Source organism: Cibotium barometz, chromosome 45, assembly GCF_041138505.1.
Source record: "Cibotium barometz isolate CiBa-2024 chromosome 45, ASM4113850v1, whole genome shotgun sequence".
Taxonomy (NCBI): domain Eukaryota; kingdom Viridiplantae; phylum Streptophyta; class Polypodiopsida; order Cyatheales; family Cibotiaceae; genus Cibotium; species Cibotium barometz.
Window position 1 is genome coordinate 21,021,774 of NC_141090.1, and position 15,680 is coordinate 21,037,453.

Sequence of the window (15,680 nt, forward strand, 5' to 3'; positions counted from 1 at the left end):
CAAACCAATAGATGAAATCATGTGGACCAAACATCCCCATGTTAAAATGAGAATTCTCGCAATTGTTAAAAGAACAGACATCAGTACTATTATTATTGTACCAAGTGTTTGTGGTGCAGGTTGTTGTACAATAGCTTTGCCCACCACGTCCACCACCACTAGAAGCCTTCTTGTTGAATGAACATTGAAAATCATAACGGAGTCCATGACATTTAAAACATGTCCCTTTGTGGTCCTTAGTGCTCACAACAGAGTCTAGTCAAGGCCTCTTTCCTTGCGTCTTGACTTTGGTTGCTCAAAGGCTTCAATGGTCACAACAGAATCTAGTCAAGGTCTCTTTCCTCGGGGTCTTGACTTTGGTTTCAAGGGCTTAATGGTTCTTTTTCCGTTTTCTTTTCTTTTTAAATCCACTTTAGTTAGAAAGACTTGTTGTAACCTTCCAAGCAATCCACGACTATATCAGCATAGGCCATGCATGAAGTGTCATCAATCAAGGGGAGAGAGAGAGAGAGCACAGTACTCAAAGTCGGTTGATGAGAATGAGTGAAGTATAAGTGAAGTGACATGATAAGATCGCTTGCACACTCTTATGTTTACACACTTGTAAGAGTGTACATATGCTCGGGAGAAAAAACTTTCTAAAGAGGGAAATATTATCTTGGCCCATTATTAGCGTAAGTCCACACATCACTCCCATCTAAGTGGCCATAGTTTTTCCTTGTAGTGATGATGTGAACATATGATTGTGTGCTTGATCAATCTCCAAATGGCTATAAGCCCAAAGCTTTACGGAAACCTTTAAATTTCCCTCATGAGAGAGCCTTAGTGAATATATATTTGTCACATTGTTGTGTGTAAAGACATAAGCCAAGCTAATCTCTCTTGCAATGAGCCTCTCCTTGACATAATGATAATGCACTTGAATGTGCTTTGTGTGAACATCAAACACTGGGTTCTTCACAAAATGACTAATGTACTCTGGTTGTTAGTGAAGATGGAGGTGAGGGAGCGCTATCCAACACCAAGATCTACCAAAAGGCATATAAGCCTACACTCCACAATCTCTGTATAAGTTGTTATGTACTCAACTTCATAGCTCAAAGTGGCCACCGTTGGTTGCTTCTTGTTGAGCCATGATATACATAAATCACCAAGACAAAAAAAAAAAAGCCACTAAAGGACACTCATGTGTTAGAACATCTAGCCCAATCAGAATCAATAAAAGCATGCAGTTGAATATCACTCCCCTTAGCATAGAATAGGCCAAGGGTATGAGTGCCCTGTAAGTATCGAAATACTAACTTGGCAGCCTGCCAATGCTTACTTTCAGAATTGTGCATAAACCTACTCAATTGGGAGACCCAAGTTAAATGTCTGGCCTCGTATTACATAGATAGATAAGACACCCAACAACCTACATGTTCTTCTTCCCATTGAAGCGTCTGTGTGGCTTCACTTGACAAGAACGAAAACTTTGAGCTAGAGTGATTCCATGACTCTTTCGTTATTAGGTTCAAGGTTCGATCTCGCACATTAGGCATAATTGATTGTTAGCTGAGTGCAAGGACGAGCCACTGGTGTGTACTATTCATACTCAATGTCTTGCACAAGCATTCATGTATGATGTAATGTGGACTTAGAGTCAGCTTGTAGTCTCCCCATTTTATTCGAGTATAAGGTCAAAGTTTAGATACCAGCCTTTAGTCTACCTATCTCATCAAAGTACAAGGACAGAGTCAGTCTCATGGCACAATTAGCCTCTAGTTAGTCCAACTACTTCATACAGTAATAAAAGCAAATACACCACAAGGTGGGGGTCCTTTTGAGGGTTGTTCGGCACCCAATTTGGTGTATACTCTCTACTCTCTCTGATCTTTTTTCTTTGTCCTAAATACTTTCAAGTGCTATAATCGATTTCTTAATCAAATGCTAATACGCTCCATAAGCTTCTGCATTGTCATAGAGACTAACCCTTTAATAGACTTTAATGTAAATTAAGGTCCAAATGAATTGCACAACCACTTTGATTACAACATGTCCTATTCTTAAACTTTAAAGTTTGATTGTTATACCTGGCATTATCAGGCCTATGCCGACTAACTCACACATCTCTCTCATTATCATCTTTTTCGACCAACCACCTCCAAACTCGGACTCCAACTATGAGTACTTTATTTTTCTCCCCCAAATCTTGTTTCTTGCATTAAAAAGCAATCATTTTGTTCGATATAGTTGCTGCACTAGATTAAATATTAAAGAAACTAGATCTAACTTTTAAAATATACTTACGTCCATGAAATATGCACGTGTGGCAAGTATAGTGACACCAGCTCTCGTAATCATGTCCAAAAAGCTTGACCCACGATATCGTAAGTGACTTGCCCTATAGGTATGATGTGTATATGGACATGGGTGGTAGACAACTACATGGAGATCGGGGTCTACTGTGCGCGAGTGTGGTGTGGGTGTAATAGGTGGTGGTGTGGTGAAAATGGGTGTGGTAAAAGATGGTGGTAGAGGTTCATGGGTGCGGGTGTGGAGGGTGAAAGAGTGGAGCCCATACCAAATGTACTACTTGATCGAAATCTAGGTGTATGAGTATACTTGAAGCAACATGGACATAGAACACATATAATATAAGTCAAAATTAGATTATACAAAATATTTCGCTCTCTCCCTCACGTCAATTGTGCTATGCAACTTTTAATAAAGTGTTAAGTGTGGGGTGATTACTCACTAACAAGAACATCCCACTTGTAAAACCTCTAGTTAAGTTAATAGAGAAACTGAACCAATAAGACCCACAATGGCTTCTTGAGAATGACAACAAAAATAAGTTCATGGAACAAATTTGTGCACATGGTTTTGAATTCACAGAAGGATGGTGTTTTGGAAGCCAAGAGAGTAGATGATGCTTTAGAAGATTGGCATTGTAGATTGGGTTGGCATGCTATGTCAATTCTAAATAAGAAGCTAATTAAGCAACAAAGTAGGGACCCTTGAGAGGGTTGGTAATTGGGACCCAGTGACAGTGTCCTCTTCTTCTTCCCCTTTCTCTTCTCCATAACCTTGCAAATAAGGGATCCTACTAGTCGGTTATTGAGGAAGTTTGCGAGACAAGAAGTCCACAAGCATGTAAGGCAAGTAGTTGGGAAGTCCACAAGATAGAAGGAAGGCAATTCGTCCTCAGGAAGTCCATAAGCATGCAAGTCAATTAGTCACGAAGCCTACAAGCCAAGAGGCTCACAAATCTACAATCCTTATAAACCAGCTTATAAGTTTGCACGACCATAAGTTCACAAGGTGAGAAGAGTATAGCATGGCTATTTGGGAAGTCCACATGCTGAAAGTTTGTAAGCAAGAAAGCTTAGTAGCTAATATAAAAAGAGAAGCATAGTGGTTAGGAACAAAAATTTCAAAATGTGAACATGGCAAGTTGAAAAAAACATAGCAAACAAGAGATGTGCTTAAGAAAATGGTCAACATGATGCTCACAATCTTATCTATCGCATGCATTGAAATCGTGTTCTACATATTGAGGAACGGAAAAATAGAGATCTTATGCACGCACACGTATAGATATTTTTTCATGCTCAGACAAATACATTGAAATAATGCACACATATTATCTCTAATTAAATAGGGTAATGCACTAACCTATTCATTGTATTATTTTAGGTCTCATAGATTCATTGGGACTTTTGAAGTTTTTAATCTCTCTCTCTCTCTCTCTCTCTGGGTAAAATTTTCACCAAAAAAGGGTTATCTAAGAGCTTTCTCTCTTCTCCATGTAGATAAGAGAAGGCAAAAGATAATATTAAGATTTTGACTCTCTCTCTCTCTCTCTTTTGTATACTCTCTAGGACCACGTTTTACTAATATTATAATACATTCATTAAATATTTTATTGTTATTATATACCTTGACCAAGTCTGGGGGTGAAATTAAATTTTTGATGCTATTGACATTCTAACTACCTTAAATGTGTCAGATTTAAACAATTTATGCAATCTAGCTTAGTATTTTGAATTTCTATTAGTTTAAGCTGTTCTATGTGTATTCTTTGATTCCAAGGTTTATTCCCAGTAATCTGATATTTTTGTTTGGTGTTTTAAAATATTGTATGAATTTCTAGTTTCTCTCGTTTCTCTATGGGAAGCCCTCTCTTTTCCCTCTGTTCTCACATTAATAGTGATAGATGTTCCCATTTACGAGGTAGAGATTAGGGTGAGACAAAAGGATTAAAGATGAAGAGTGTGTTGGTTTTCTAGTGCCACACAGTTGGAAATAAAAATCCATCTTACCTTCATTGATCTTTCCTTTCACATTACAAGTTCAAAGACAAACAAAGCTATGGAGGTCAATATTCTATATTCTTTAAAATCTTATAGATTTGAATGTTATGTTTATTTGAAGGATTTAACAAAATATTTTATTTAATGATATGTTAAATTAATGTTTGAAGATAAAAATTATATTTTTAAAGTTCAATGTTTTTTTATTATTGTACCTGATTTTTCATCTATGTTGTTATGAATTACTTATGTATATGGATGATTTTAATAGAGTTACAGGATACATAGACATTTACCTTCAAAATTGGATATTGAGTATGCACCTATGTATAAGAGGACAAAGGTTACCTCGATGCAACAATCAATAATGCAAGAGAATAGAAATGCATGAAAAAATCATGTGGATTTATGGGTAGAGGGATCGATATATCCTATTGATCCTCTATCAAAACGGTCCCCTCTGTTTTTAGGATTAACCTCCTTTATCAAGTATGTGATGGTCATGCAGGTCTCTTAGGTTATATAAGAAGGCTTTCCAACCAAGCACATTATATTTACAAATCAATCCAAACTATGTTGACGAGTAAGGAAGTAATGGTAACACAACTCTTAAAATCATTGATTGAGAAAGATAAGGAATGTGAAAATTTGTAGGATGCAATACATACTGTGGAAGTACAGAGAATACCTAAATAAGTGATGACGAATAAGAAGATGCAAAGAATGTTAGAGAACATCATTGCATTCAAGCCAAGAGTACGTCTAAAGGAGCGAATTAAACCAACGTATGGGTTGGTCAGTAAAGGTGGACAATGGAAGCGATGAATCAGGACTTGTAAGGATATCCAACATATGCTTACAATAGAAACTGATAAGATGAATAGCTCAGTTGCTAGAGTGCTCTCAAAGGACATGGTATGGTTTGCACTTCAAGACAAGAAGTTTAAAGCAATGTCAAAAGATATAATAAGAGATAAGATGCATGAAGTGACCAAGACATTCACAATAGCCAATGATGTGGCCCAAGACATATGTGATAAAGCTTGGATTACCTCAAGAGCATATTCTACTATTTATAAGCAATTAGACAATGGATTTAAGAGGGTTATGAAGAAAAAAAGGATTAGCATGTAGAACAAGCACAAAATTATTGAATGTTAAAGTTTTGGAGCTCATTGGTGACTCTATGTATGTATGCCATACACATAAATGTAAGTTGGAGGTTATATTTAAGGTAATGAAATTCAACATTTTGTGCTAGTTGTATGTAAGGTTCAAAGTGCAATGGTCAAGTTCTATAACATGATAGTTCAAAAATGTGGTGGTACACTAAAGTTTTTGTATTAAAACTCGATGAATGGGAGATTGTCAAAGGACAAAGGGGAATCGTGACTCTAAGGTATGTGAATAGAGTTCGAACATCACAAAAGAGCATTCAGATTTATTGTTCAATCAGAAAATGAGATATGGTGCCTTGTTGCTTTTAAAGTTCCAAAAGAAGACCATGAAATATTAAAGGTTTTCTTTAACTTGACAAGGATACCAAATGCTATGGAACATTAGACAAGGGGAGAAGTCAAAGGATACAATGCAAAATTTCCATGCCTATATTGCATGAAAAGTCGAAGAATGGAAAGAAAAATTAGATTGTAAAGACTAAAAGGAGGGTGACTCAACTCTTGATCAACTTATAATACGCGAGGGGAAAATGGCCTACTTGGATCCAAAGTGGGATCCTATTCTAAAGATACCCTTAATAAGTGTTCACTTTTGCACTTTACATACCATGGTAAGGATGCTTGAAAAGTTGATATACGAGTACATGTGTTTTGCTTATAGGATATAACTAGAGAGTGATGCTCAAGAGACATACAAAAAAGTAGAAGAGGTTTTGTCAGACATTGGGTTCCATAGAGGTCAAGTGGAAATTAAAAAGGATGTAGAGGCAAGTGGAAATTTACCTTACAAGCCATGCTTTGGTGGAGCAAAGATGAGAAAACTTCTTTCTCAACCATGAAATGAAAAGGGAGATATACTGGTGAAGCAACTAGAGAAATACAATGCATGAAAAAAGTTACATATGGTTGTTCCTGATGGGAGCAATGAAGGAAAGACTTGATGAGCAAAGGCAAATTTATGGATTGCATTTGACTTGTTGTTGGTAATTCTTTTGCAAAAGATGACATTTAAAATGGATGATGCACTAAATTTCAAGAACATTGCTAGACACTTTTACAAATCAATACCAGTAGAAGCTTGGGGTCATAATAGTATCACCCTATTAAAGTTTACTCCCAATGAATCACATGAAGATCCAAGATATGTTATTAGTGATCACCGTTTATAAATCAAGTGATAAATTTGGAGCTCAAGTAGCATCATAAAAACTTAGTTTTATGAAACTTATACATCTTAAGGCAATTACATAAAGTTTAAACACTAGTGATACGTTGAATTCCTCTTTTGGCAACTTCTTTTTCCTTTGAGATTGCTTGAGGATGTTGATGGCTCTTCAGTAGATGTAAACTCAATCTCACCTCTAAATCTCGAAAACTTTTATTTCATCCTACTAGGAGATATGCATCCATCTTATTAGCCGCTAAAGCATGTGTGGTGTAATTTAAAAAACAAGATGATCTCATAGCCCAAACCCCAGGTGCATACCCAAATATCCTAATAGCTTCAAATTTCTCTATAAGGATAACTCTATCAATATTTGAGGGGAAAATAGACCAACCCAAATACCTTTTAACTGCCTTAAGTGCTAGTAATGCAACATTAGGGTTGTAGGAGTATTTACAACGAAAAATTGCAAGAACTTCTTTGTTCATTTTATCAATATAACGACCAAGCCTAGAGTTCTTGTTGCTAATTCTTTCTCCTCTACGATGAGAGCTCCGCACTTACACCACTAGCATGATTGGTGAGACTATGGGTGATATATGCTAGTGGTTTAAGTTGAAAGACATGAGTGTCAAGCAAGATGGCTATGAAGTTGTGTGATAATGCCAAAAAATAAGCTAAGGGATGAAGCCTAGGTATACCCATAATGAAAGATTAACACTAATAAAGCTTAGACTCAAGTTCAGTTAGGTTACAAGATTGAAACTTGCACTCATAGAAAGACTTGAGAGTTTGCTTGATTTGATTGCTTTAAAATGACCTCTTTTATATGAGGTGAGTACAACTTAGCTTTGTTAGCTCATGTGGTTATTTGCTATAATTACACTCACTACCTACCTTCATTGTGCTCCATGGTGTCATATTTCTCAACACTCCTCCTTGGTGCCATATTCTTAGACTACTGCAAGGTGGGTGGATGTGAGTTATATAACTCCAATGCCTCCCTTGGGTGCTTGACTTTCTACTCTCAAGTGTGGTAAGGTTTGGTTACAACATGTCATCACTCCCCTTTAGTGCCAACATAGCTACTTAAGGTGGTAAGTGTGATGGAAACAATAGAAATGAGATGAGATGGGTGTATACTCATATGGCAACCCCTTTTTACGATATGTAGGCTGAAAAATAGGCTTGGGTAATGAGGTTTGTTGATTTAGCTTTTAGAAGAGTCTGTCATTGTTGGAAATCTTCTCTTTCCTCAATGAAGACTCCATGTAGCTGGCTTATTGGTTCTTGGATCTACACTTCTCTTCTTTGTGTCCCAGCTTCTTGCAATGGTCACACTTTGGCTTGTGCTTGAGTTTGCATTTGCTTTGCTAATGTCCCATCCTTTACAGTGAAAGAATTTCTTGGTTGTTTTGTTGAAGAGTGTGTGTTGCACAGTTGTGCTTCCTTGCTTTAACTCTTTTTCTTCTTCAAGAAGAGAGGAGACACATCCTTTAAAGGTTACTTTTGGCAAATGTTTTAGTGTAGTCACCAATGCATTGTACTTTTTTGGCATGCTTTTTAAGAGAATGGATAATGTATCTTTTTCACTTTTCTTGGCATTTATGCCATCAAGTTATGTCATTATGTTTTTCATCTTGATAATAAATTGTGCTTGTGACTCACTGAAATTTATTTCTAGCTCATAGAATTCAACTTTGAGATGAATTTCTTGATTTTTTTATTTAGCTCCAAACATCGAGTTTAACTATTGCCTTAAATGTGGTGAATAAGATTAGGTCCCAAATGTAACCCAATGAGTGACAATGCTTGCTCATCTTTCTCTACCTGCTTATCAGTTTTTTTATTAGTAGGTGCATCTTCCTTAACCGTTATCCATAGCTTTTTGTGCATTAAGATGTATTTCAATTATGTGGCTAGTGTGAAACCCATTCCCAATGAATTTCTCAACTTGAATTGTGTGTAACTCCATTTATGAAGGTTGTTAAAGTGTGACAGTACCTAAGTTTGCACTTAGGCAATGCATAATAGCTTACAGTGTGGCAGTGTAGAATACAATTAGGGTGCTTTTCGGTAACACTCAAAAACCTAAATGTTGGATTTGATGTTATAATGCAAGGAAGAGGTGGAGTTACTCCTTAATGCATGTGAAGACCCTCTTATAAAGGTACAAGTGTGAAGACTTTATTTTGACGACAACTGTTGTTGAGATAGCCAGAGTAGACAGCAACAAGTGACTGAGAAGTGGAGATGCACGACGGGTTAACTTGCAGGGAGGTGAAGATGTGGGTGTGTTGGTCGACACGAACAAGAAGAGAGAGAATGACGAGAGGCAAACAGAGGATCGAACCTCAGAGGCAGACTCCAGGGCGCAATCAGAAGACGAAGGGTTCCTAGCTCTAAACCCATGCTGCTCGTCTACCCCATCTCTGAGCTTGCTAATTTCAGCTAGCTAACTGATCACTTTGTATCCATGCACTCACTTAAGCCTCCCTAGCAGCTATGGCTTAAGAATGGAAATAATTGAACACAGGCTATAGGTGTTGTGGCTAGCGCAGCTCTACTACTGTAGGTGCCTACAGAAGCTCTCTTCTATTCTTCTTTCTTTCTTCTCCTTTGTTAGAAGAAGCTCAATGAGTGAGAATCCAAAGCTCTCCTCTCTATCTAGGTTGAAGATATTTCCTCTCTAATCAAATACCTAACCTAGGTTGAAGAAATTTACTCTCTAATTCAAAGCTCTCCTCTCTATCTAGGTTGAAGAAATTTACTCTCTAATCAAATACCTAACCTAAAGCTGATCAATTAGCAAGAATGGAGACAAACTCTAAACTGTTTTTTAATTACATGTTGCTGCTAATGAAGAATCCTAAAGCTAAACCCTATACCAAGTTGAAAGACATGAGTCTCAAGCAAGATGGCTACCGAGTTGTGAACAAATGTGATAATGCAAAACACTAAGCTAAGGTGGATGTGGCCTAAGTATACTCATAAACGAAAGATTAACACTAATAAAGCTTAGACTCAAGTTCGGTTAGGTTACAAGATTGAGACTTGTACATAGAAAGACTTGAGAGCTTGTTTGATTGCTTAAAAATGGCCCCTTTTATATGAGGTGAAACTTCGCTTTGTTAGCTCATGTGGGATATTTTATACTTGCTCATGTGGCTGTTGGTGTTGGACTCACACACTCACACACACAAACCTACACATTAGGGTTAGGTGCAGGATAGAGAAGCTCATACACAGAAATGAGAGAGAGAGAGAGAGAGAGAGAGAGAAAGAGAGCCAAAAGTGTGGTATCCACAAAATGCAAGTCAACTCTTGCATGTGTGCCACATCCATATAATATAGAAGTATAAAATATTATATGTAGAGTGTCCTTTCACACTTGATATCCAAGGAGAAAAACCACATGGGAAAAAAGTACCCTTGGTTAAGCCCTATTCACACATAGCACTACCATAAGTGAGCATATGCCTTCAAATCCCCCCTGTAGGTGGAAGTGTGAACCTGTACAAGGTAGCAGATCACTCTCTGTATGAGAGTAAGTTCAAAGCTTTGGGACGAAAAGCTTCAAACTTTTCTCGAGGTAAAGCCTTTGTGAATAGATCTGCAACATTATCCCGTGTAGGGCAGTAAGATAAATTGATCTCCCCTGCATGTAGCCTCTCTCTGACATAGTGATAATGAATCTCAATGTGCTTGGTACGTGCATGAAATACTGGATTTCATGCCACGGCCATAGCACTCTGGCTATCAGTGAGAATGGTGGTGGGTGTCTACTGACACTCATGAAGATCAACCAATAGTCTCCTCAACCATACACAATCTACTGTAGTTGTGAAGACTACCCTGTACTCAGCCTCACAAGTAGATGTGGCAACAGTGGGTTGCTTTTTACTCAACCAAGATATGCATGAACTGCCAAGAAAAAAACAATTCCCACCACTGGTGGATTGCCTGGTATCATAATCACCAGCCCAATTTGAATCACTGTATGCATAAAGCTGCAAGCTGCCCCCCTGGGATAGAACAAACCAAGATCCAGGGTACCCTTAAGATAACGAAAAATACGTTTGACTGCTTGCCAATGCTTTGTGCCAGGGCTGTGCATGAATTTGCTCAACAGACACCCCAAAAGATATGTCTGGCCTCGTGTTACACAAGTAAATGAGGCATCCCACTGGATCCCACTGCCTGGCTATAAATGCCGGCCTCAAAAGGCTCTCCAATATCATGCATAGTAAGCCGTACACCTGGTTCTACCGGAGTAGAAATGGGCTTACATTCATCCATGTGAAACCTTTTTAGCAAACTTTTTATGTACTTAGTTTGCTGCATAACAATGCCATCATCTGTATGCATAAACTGTATGCCGAGATAGTAGTGTAAAGGCCCCAAATCTGACATATCAAATTCAGCTTTCAAATCAGCTTTGAAATCTGAAATTTGTGCTTTGCTAGTACCTGTAATGAGCATGTCATCTACATACAAGATGACTATGAGAATATCGACATCGGTTTTCTTCACATACAATGTGCTTTCAGCTGGACTATTCACATAACCTTGGCTGGTTAGATGAGCATGTATCTTATCATACCAAGCTCTTGGAGCTTGCTTTAATCCATACAATGCTTTGTGTAACCTGCATACTTTATGTTCCTCACCAGGAACTACAAAACCAATGGGCTGATTTACATATACTTCCTTCTATAAATCCCCATCTAAGAATGCAGTTTTGATGTCCAATTGATGCACTATCCATCCTTTATGTGCAGCCAATGCAATCACTGATCTTATTATGGTCATTCTCGAAGTAGGAGCAAAAGTCTCTTCATAATCTATTCCCTTTTTCTGGGAGTAGCCTTTAGCCACAAGTCTTGCTTTGTACCTGTCAATAGTATCATCAGACTTTCTTTTGACTTTGTACACCCACTTTGTTCCAATGACATGCTTGCCTTTAGGCAATTCCACAAGATCCCATGTATTGTCCTTCATGATAGAAGAAATTTCAGCTTGCATAGCTTGCAGCCAATGCTCATTCTCATGTGCTTCTTCATAAGAAGAAGGCTCTTCTGAATCAAAGAGACCACCCATTGCTAATGCAGACTCCCCAGGATGTATATTCCAAGTATGGCTGGAACTAGCCCTTGTTTTACCTGTGAGTGGAGCTGCAAGTTTGCTTTCTTGCAAAGTTTTCAGCAACCATCTTGGCACTGACTTGGCTGTGTCTATGGCTGTTTGCTCTTCCTTGACAAGATCTTCCAATTCTTCCATAGAAGGGGACTGAATGGCTGGCTGTTCCACATGTTCTACATGAGGATTTTCTTGTGTAGGGGTTGGCTGATCTGAATCCCCCCTGATTGCAATGGGTAATAGTCCATCAAACATGTCCTGTATGCCTGTATCATTACTTTTATACAAGCTGTACACGGGCTATTCTGAATTTCCAGCAAATACCACATCTCTACTGACAAAAATCCTTCGTGTAGTTGGATTATAAAGACGGTATCCTTTGCTCTCATTGATGTAGCCCACAAAAATGCATTTCATTGCTTTGTCATCTAGCTTTGTCTGGAGTTGTTTTGGCACATGTGCATATGCCAAACACCCAAATGTACGCATATAATCCACTGTTGGCTTTCGGCTATACCAAGACTCAAATGGTGTTATGGTTTTCAAAGCTTTTATTGGACACCTGTTCAACACATGAGTTGCACACATTATAGCTTCCATCCAAAATTTGTGAGGCAACCTTTGTGCTTTCACCATGCATCTTGCCATCTCCATGAGAGATCTATTTTTCCTTTCAGCTACACCATTTTGCTGCAGTGTATAAGGCACAGTACATTGGTGTTTTATGCCCTTTTGAAGCATATAATCCTTGAATGCATTTGACATGTATTCTCCACCTCTATCTGAGCGGAGTGTTTGGACTTTACATCCACACATATTTTCAGTCATTGCTACAAAGTGTCGAAAGCATGTAAACACATCTGCTTTCGCTTTCAAGGGGTAAGCCCAAGCAAACCTGGAGTAGTCATCAATGAATGTGACGAAGTAAAGATATCCCCCTATGGATGGTTTCCACATTGGACCACATACATCACTATGTATGAGCTGTAATTTACTTTCAGCTCTAACAGCTCCATCTTTGGGGAATGGTTTTCGTTGCATCTTTCCCAAAATACACCCCTCACATACATGTCTTGGTGGAGACTCAAGAGAGGCGGCATATTATCAACCATATGATGCTTCTGCAAAAGCATCAAACTCCGAAAATTTATATGCCCAAAACGAGCATGCCATAACCAACTCACAAGATGCTATAGCAACACCCCTGTACTCGACAAAGTAGCTATTAGCTATTACATACTAATCCAACTCACAACAACACTCCCAAAAGAAAACATAAAGCTACTGGTAGATCTCCTGTCTACATGACAATACAGGCTCATCTGTGTACCTATGTAGCTATATCTATGTACCAGCCTCATAGAAAAGTTTAAAATCAATTGTGGGCTTTATGTTCATGAGAATCCGTCTAGCCACATGTAAGATCTAAATAAATTGACTTACTTATCCAAATAGCATAGCTCAAATTTAGCCTAGTGATGGTCATGTAGATCAAGCTACCCACTATGCGCTTGTACATACTGGGATCCTTAAAAAGCTCACCTGTATTTATGGAAAGCTTTGTGTTATGCTCCAATGGCACTGAAATAGTCTTATGGCCTATTATACCATACTTAGACAAAATGTCCAAGCCATACTACCTTTATAACAGTAAAATGCCATGAGGTGATCTCACCACCTCTATACCCAAGAAATACCACATCTCGCCCAAATCATTCATCTCAAATTTCTACTTCAAAAGTATCCTAACATCATGTATGCTAGCATCGCTACTATCATAGATAATTAATAACATGATCTCTCTATTTGTCATTTTTTTCATATAAAGTGAAAAATCTGTATTGGATATCTGAAATCAATGGTAACAAGATACTTCTTGATCTTGTTTAACCATGCTCTGGGTGTCTACTTCAAGCCATATAAGGGTTTACATAACCTGCACAACACAAACTTTAGGTATGCATTATTCTCATCATAACCCGATGGTTGCATCATGTATACTTCTTCTTGCAAATCACCATGCAAGAAAGAATTCTTTACATCCATCTGACATAAAGACCAACCCTTCGCTCTCATGGTTGAATGTCTCCTCATAGTTAACGCCATGTATGCATAACCCTCAACAAAACCAATCTTACTTGATACCTACTCACTGATCTATCTGAGTTATGCTTGACTTTACAAACCCACTTATATCCAACTACCTTATTTTCCTTAGGCAAAGGCACTAACTCCCATGTTGCATTTGCATCTAATGTTGCCATCTCCTCATTTATCACATCTTTCCATTTTTTATATCCAAGTTCCTACTCATGTATTATTTTAACCATGTAATCATAATGGAGTCATAATGATGAGTTGTATATCTATTATATCTCAACCTATCAACATGGTATCTAACCCTTATAGACATACATAACCTAGATCACTATCAAATGTCCTCAAATAGCCATGGTTCTCCTCATTTATGGCATCTTTCCATTTTTTATTTCCAAGTTCCTACTCATGTATTATTTTAACCATGTAAGCATAATGATGGATTGTATATCCATCATATCTCAACATGTCAACATGGTATCTAACCCTCGTAGGCCTACATACACCTAGATCACTGCCAAGTGTCCTCAAATAGCCATGGTTCTCCTTACACCAGGAATAAACACTGATGGAATGCCAAGCTCCTCATTAAGGCTCTACTCGAAGAAGCCACTAGAGTCACCATCCACATATGAGTGACCTGCTGATAGATCAGGTATTACAAAAGGTTGATTTACCTTTTCCTTCCCTTTACATGATACATGTGTACCTACATCTATCCTCAACCTTGTTGAGATATCGAGCTCATCTCATGAGGCGGTGGACACTGATGACCGCTTGGGGGATAGGCCCCACACTTACACCACTAGCATGGTTGGTGAGATCATGGGTGATATGCGGCCAGTGGGATGACAGGCTATGTGACAGCCATTCTAGAGAGACTGGCATAGTTATAGCGCTAGCTCATTTAGTTGGGTTCACACTATAGAGAAACCTAGTATGTATTTGGTTGAGTACCTTTTCATATAGTGTGTAATCTTATCTTTGTATATGGTGTGTTGAGTGTTGGGTGAAGAAGAAGAAGATTTTCAGCCTCTCACCTTGTGTGTTCTCTTTTAGGGTTTTATGAGTGTGTATGTGCTTCCAAGAGCTCAAGCTCTCTTCTCCCCTGTATTTTTTCATGAAATCAGAGCCTGGTTCATGCTAAGGGCTGAGCTACAAGCAAGAGAAGCACGGGAAGCGGTACGAGAGTAAGAGCTGGTAAATTTGTGTGTCTGGCAAGATGTCAAATGATGGCATAAACCAGATTGTTGCTAAGAAGCTTGATAAGAACAACTTCCATGCTTGGAGGTTCAGGTTGACAAATTTCCTGATGGGAAAGGGTTACTGGGACTACATAGAAGGTGAGCATGAAGAGGCACCGGTGATACCGGAGATCAATCCGACTGCTGCAGATGTGAAAGACTTCAATGATTGGAACCAAGGAGCCAGAAAAGTTATGTATTGGCTCTCTATCACAGTATACAAGACACCATGATTGGGCACATATAGGATGCCAAGTCCCCCAAGGAGGCGTGGGACACCTTAGTAAAACTCTATGAAACGAATACCAAGGCACGAAAGATACAGTTGAAGAATGAACTTCATACTATGGAGAAAAAGAGTATGTCTGTGAATGACTATGCATTGAAGATCAAGGGTATTGTGGAATCCCTTGCATCTATTGGCGTTTCAGTAGATGATGATGATAAGGTGGAAGTCTGTCTATGTGGTCTTGGGCCATAATACAAGGCGTTCAAGACGTTTATTCAGACTCAGGAAAACATTCCCAATTTCACAGATTTGGTGTCTATGTTGATTATAGAA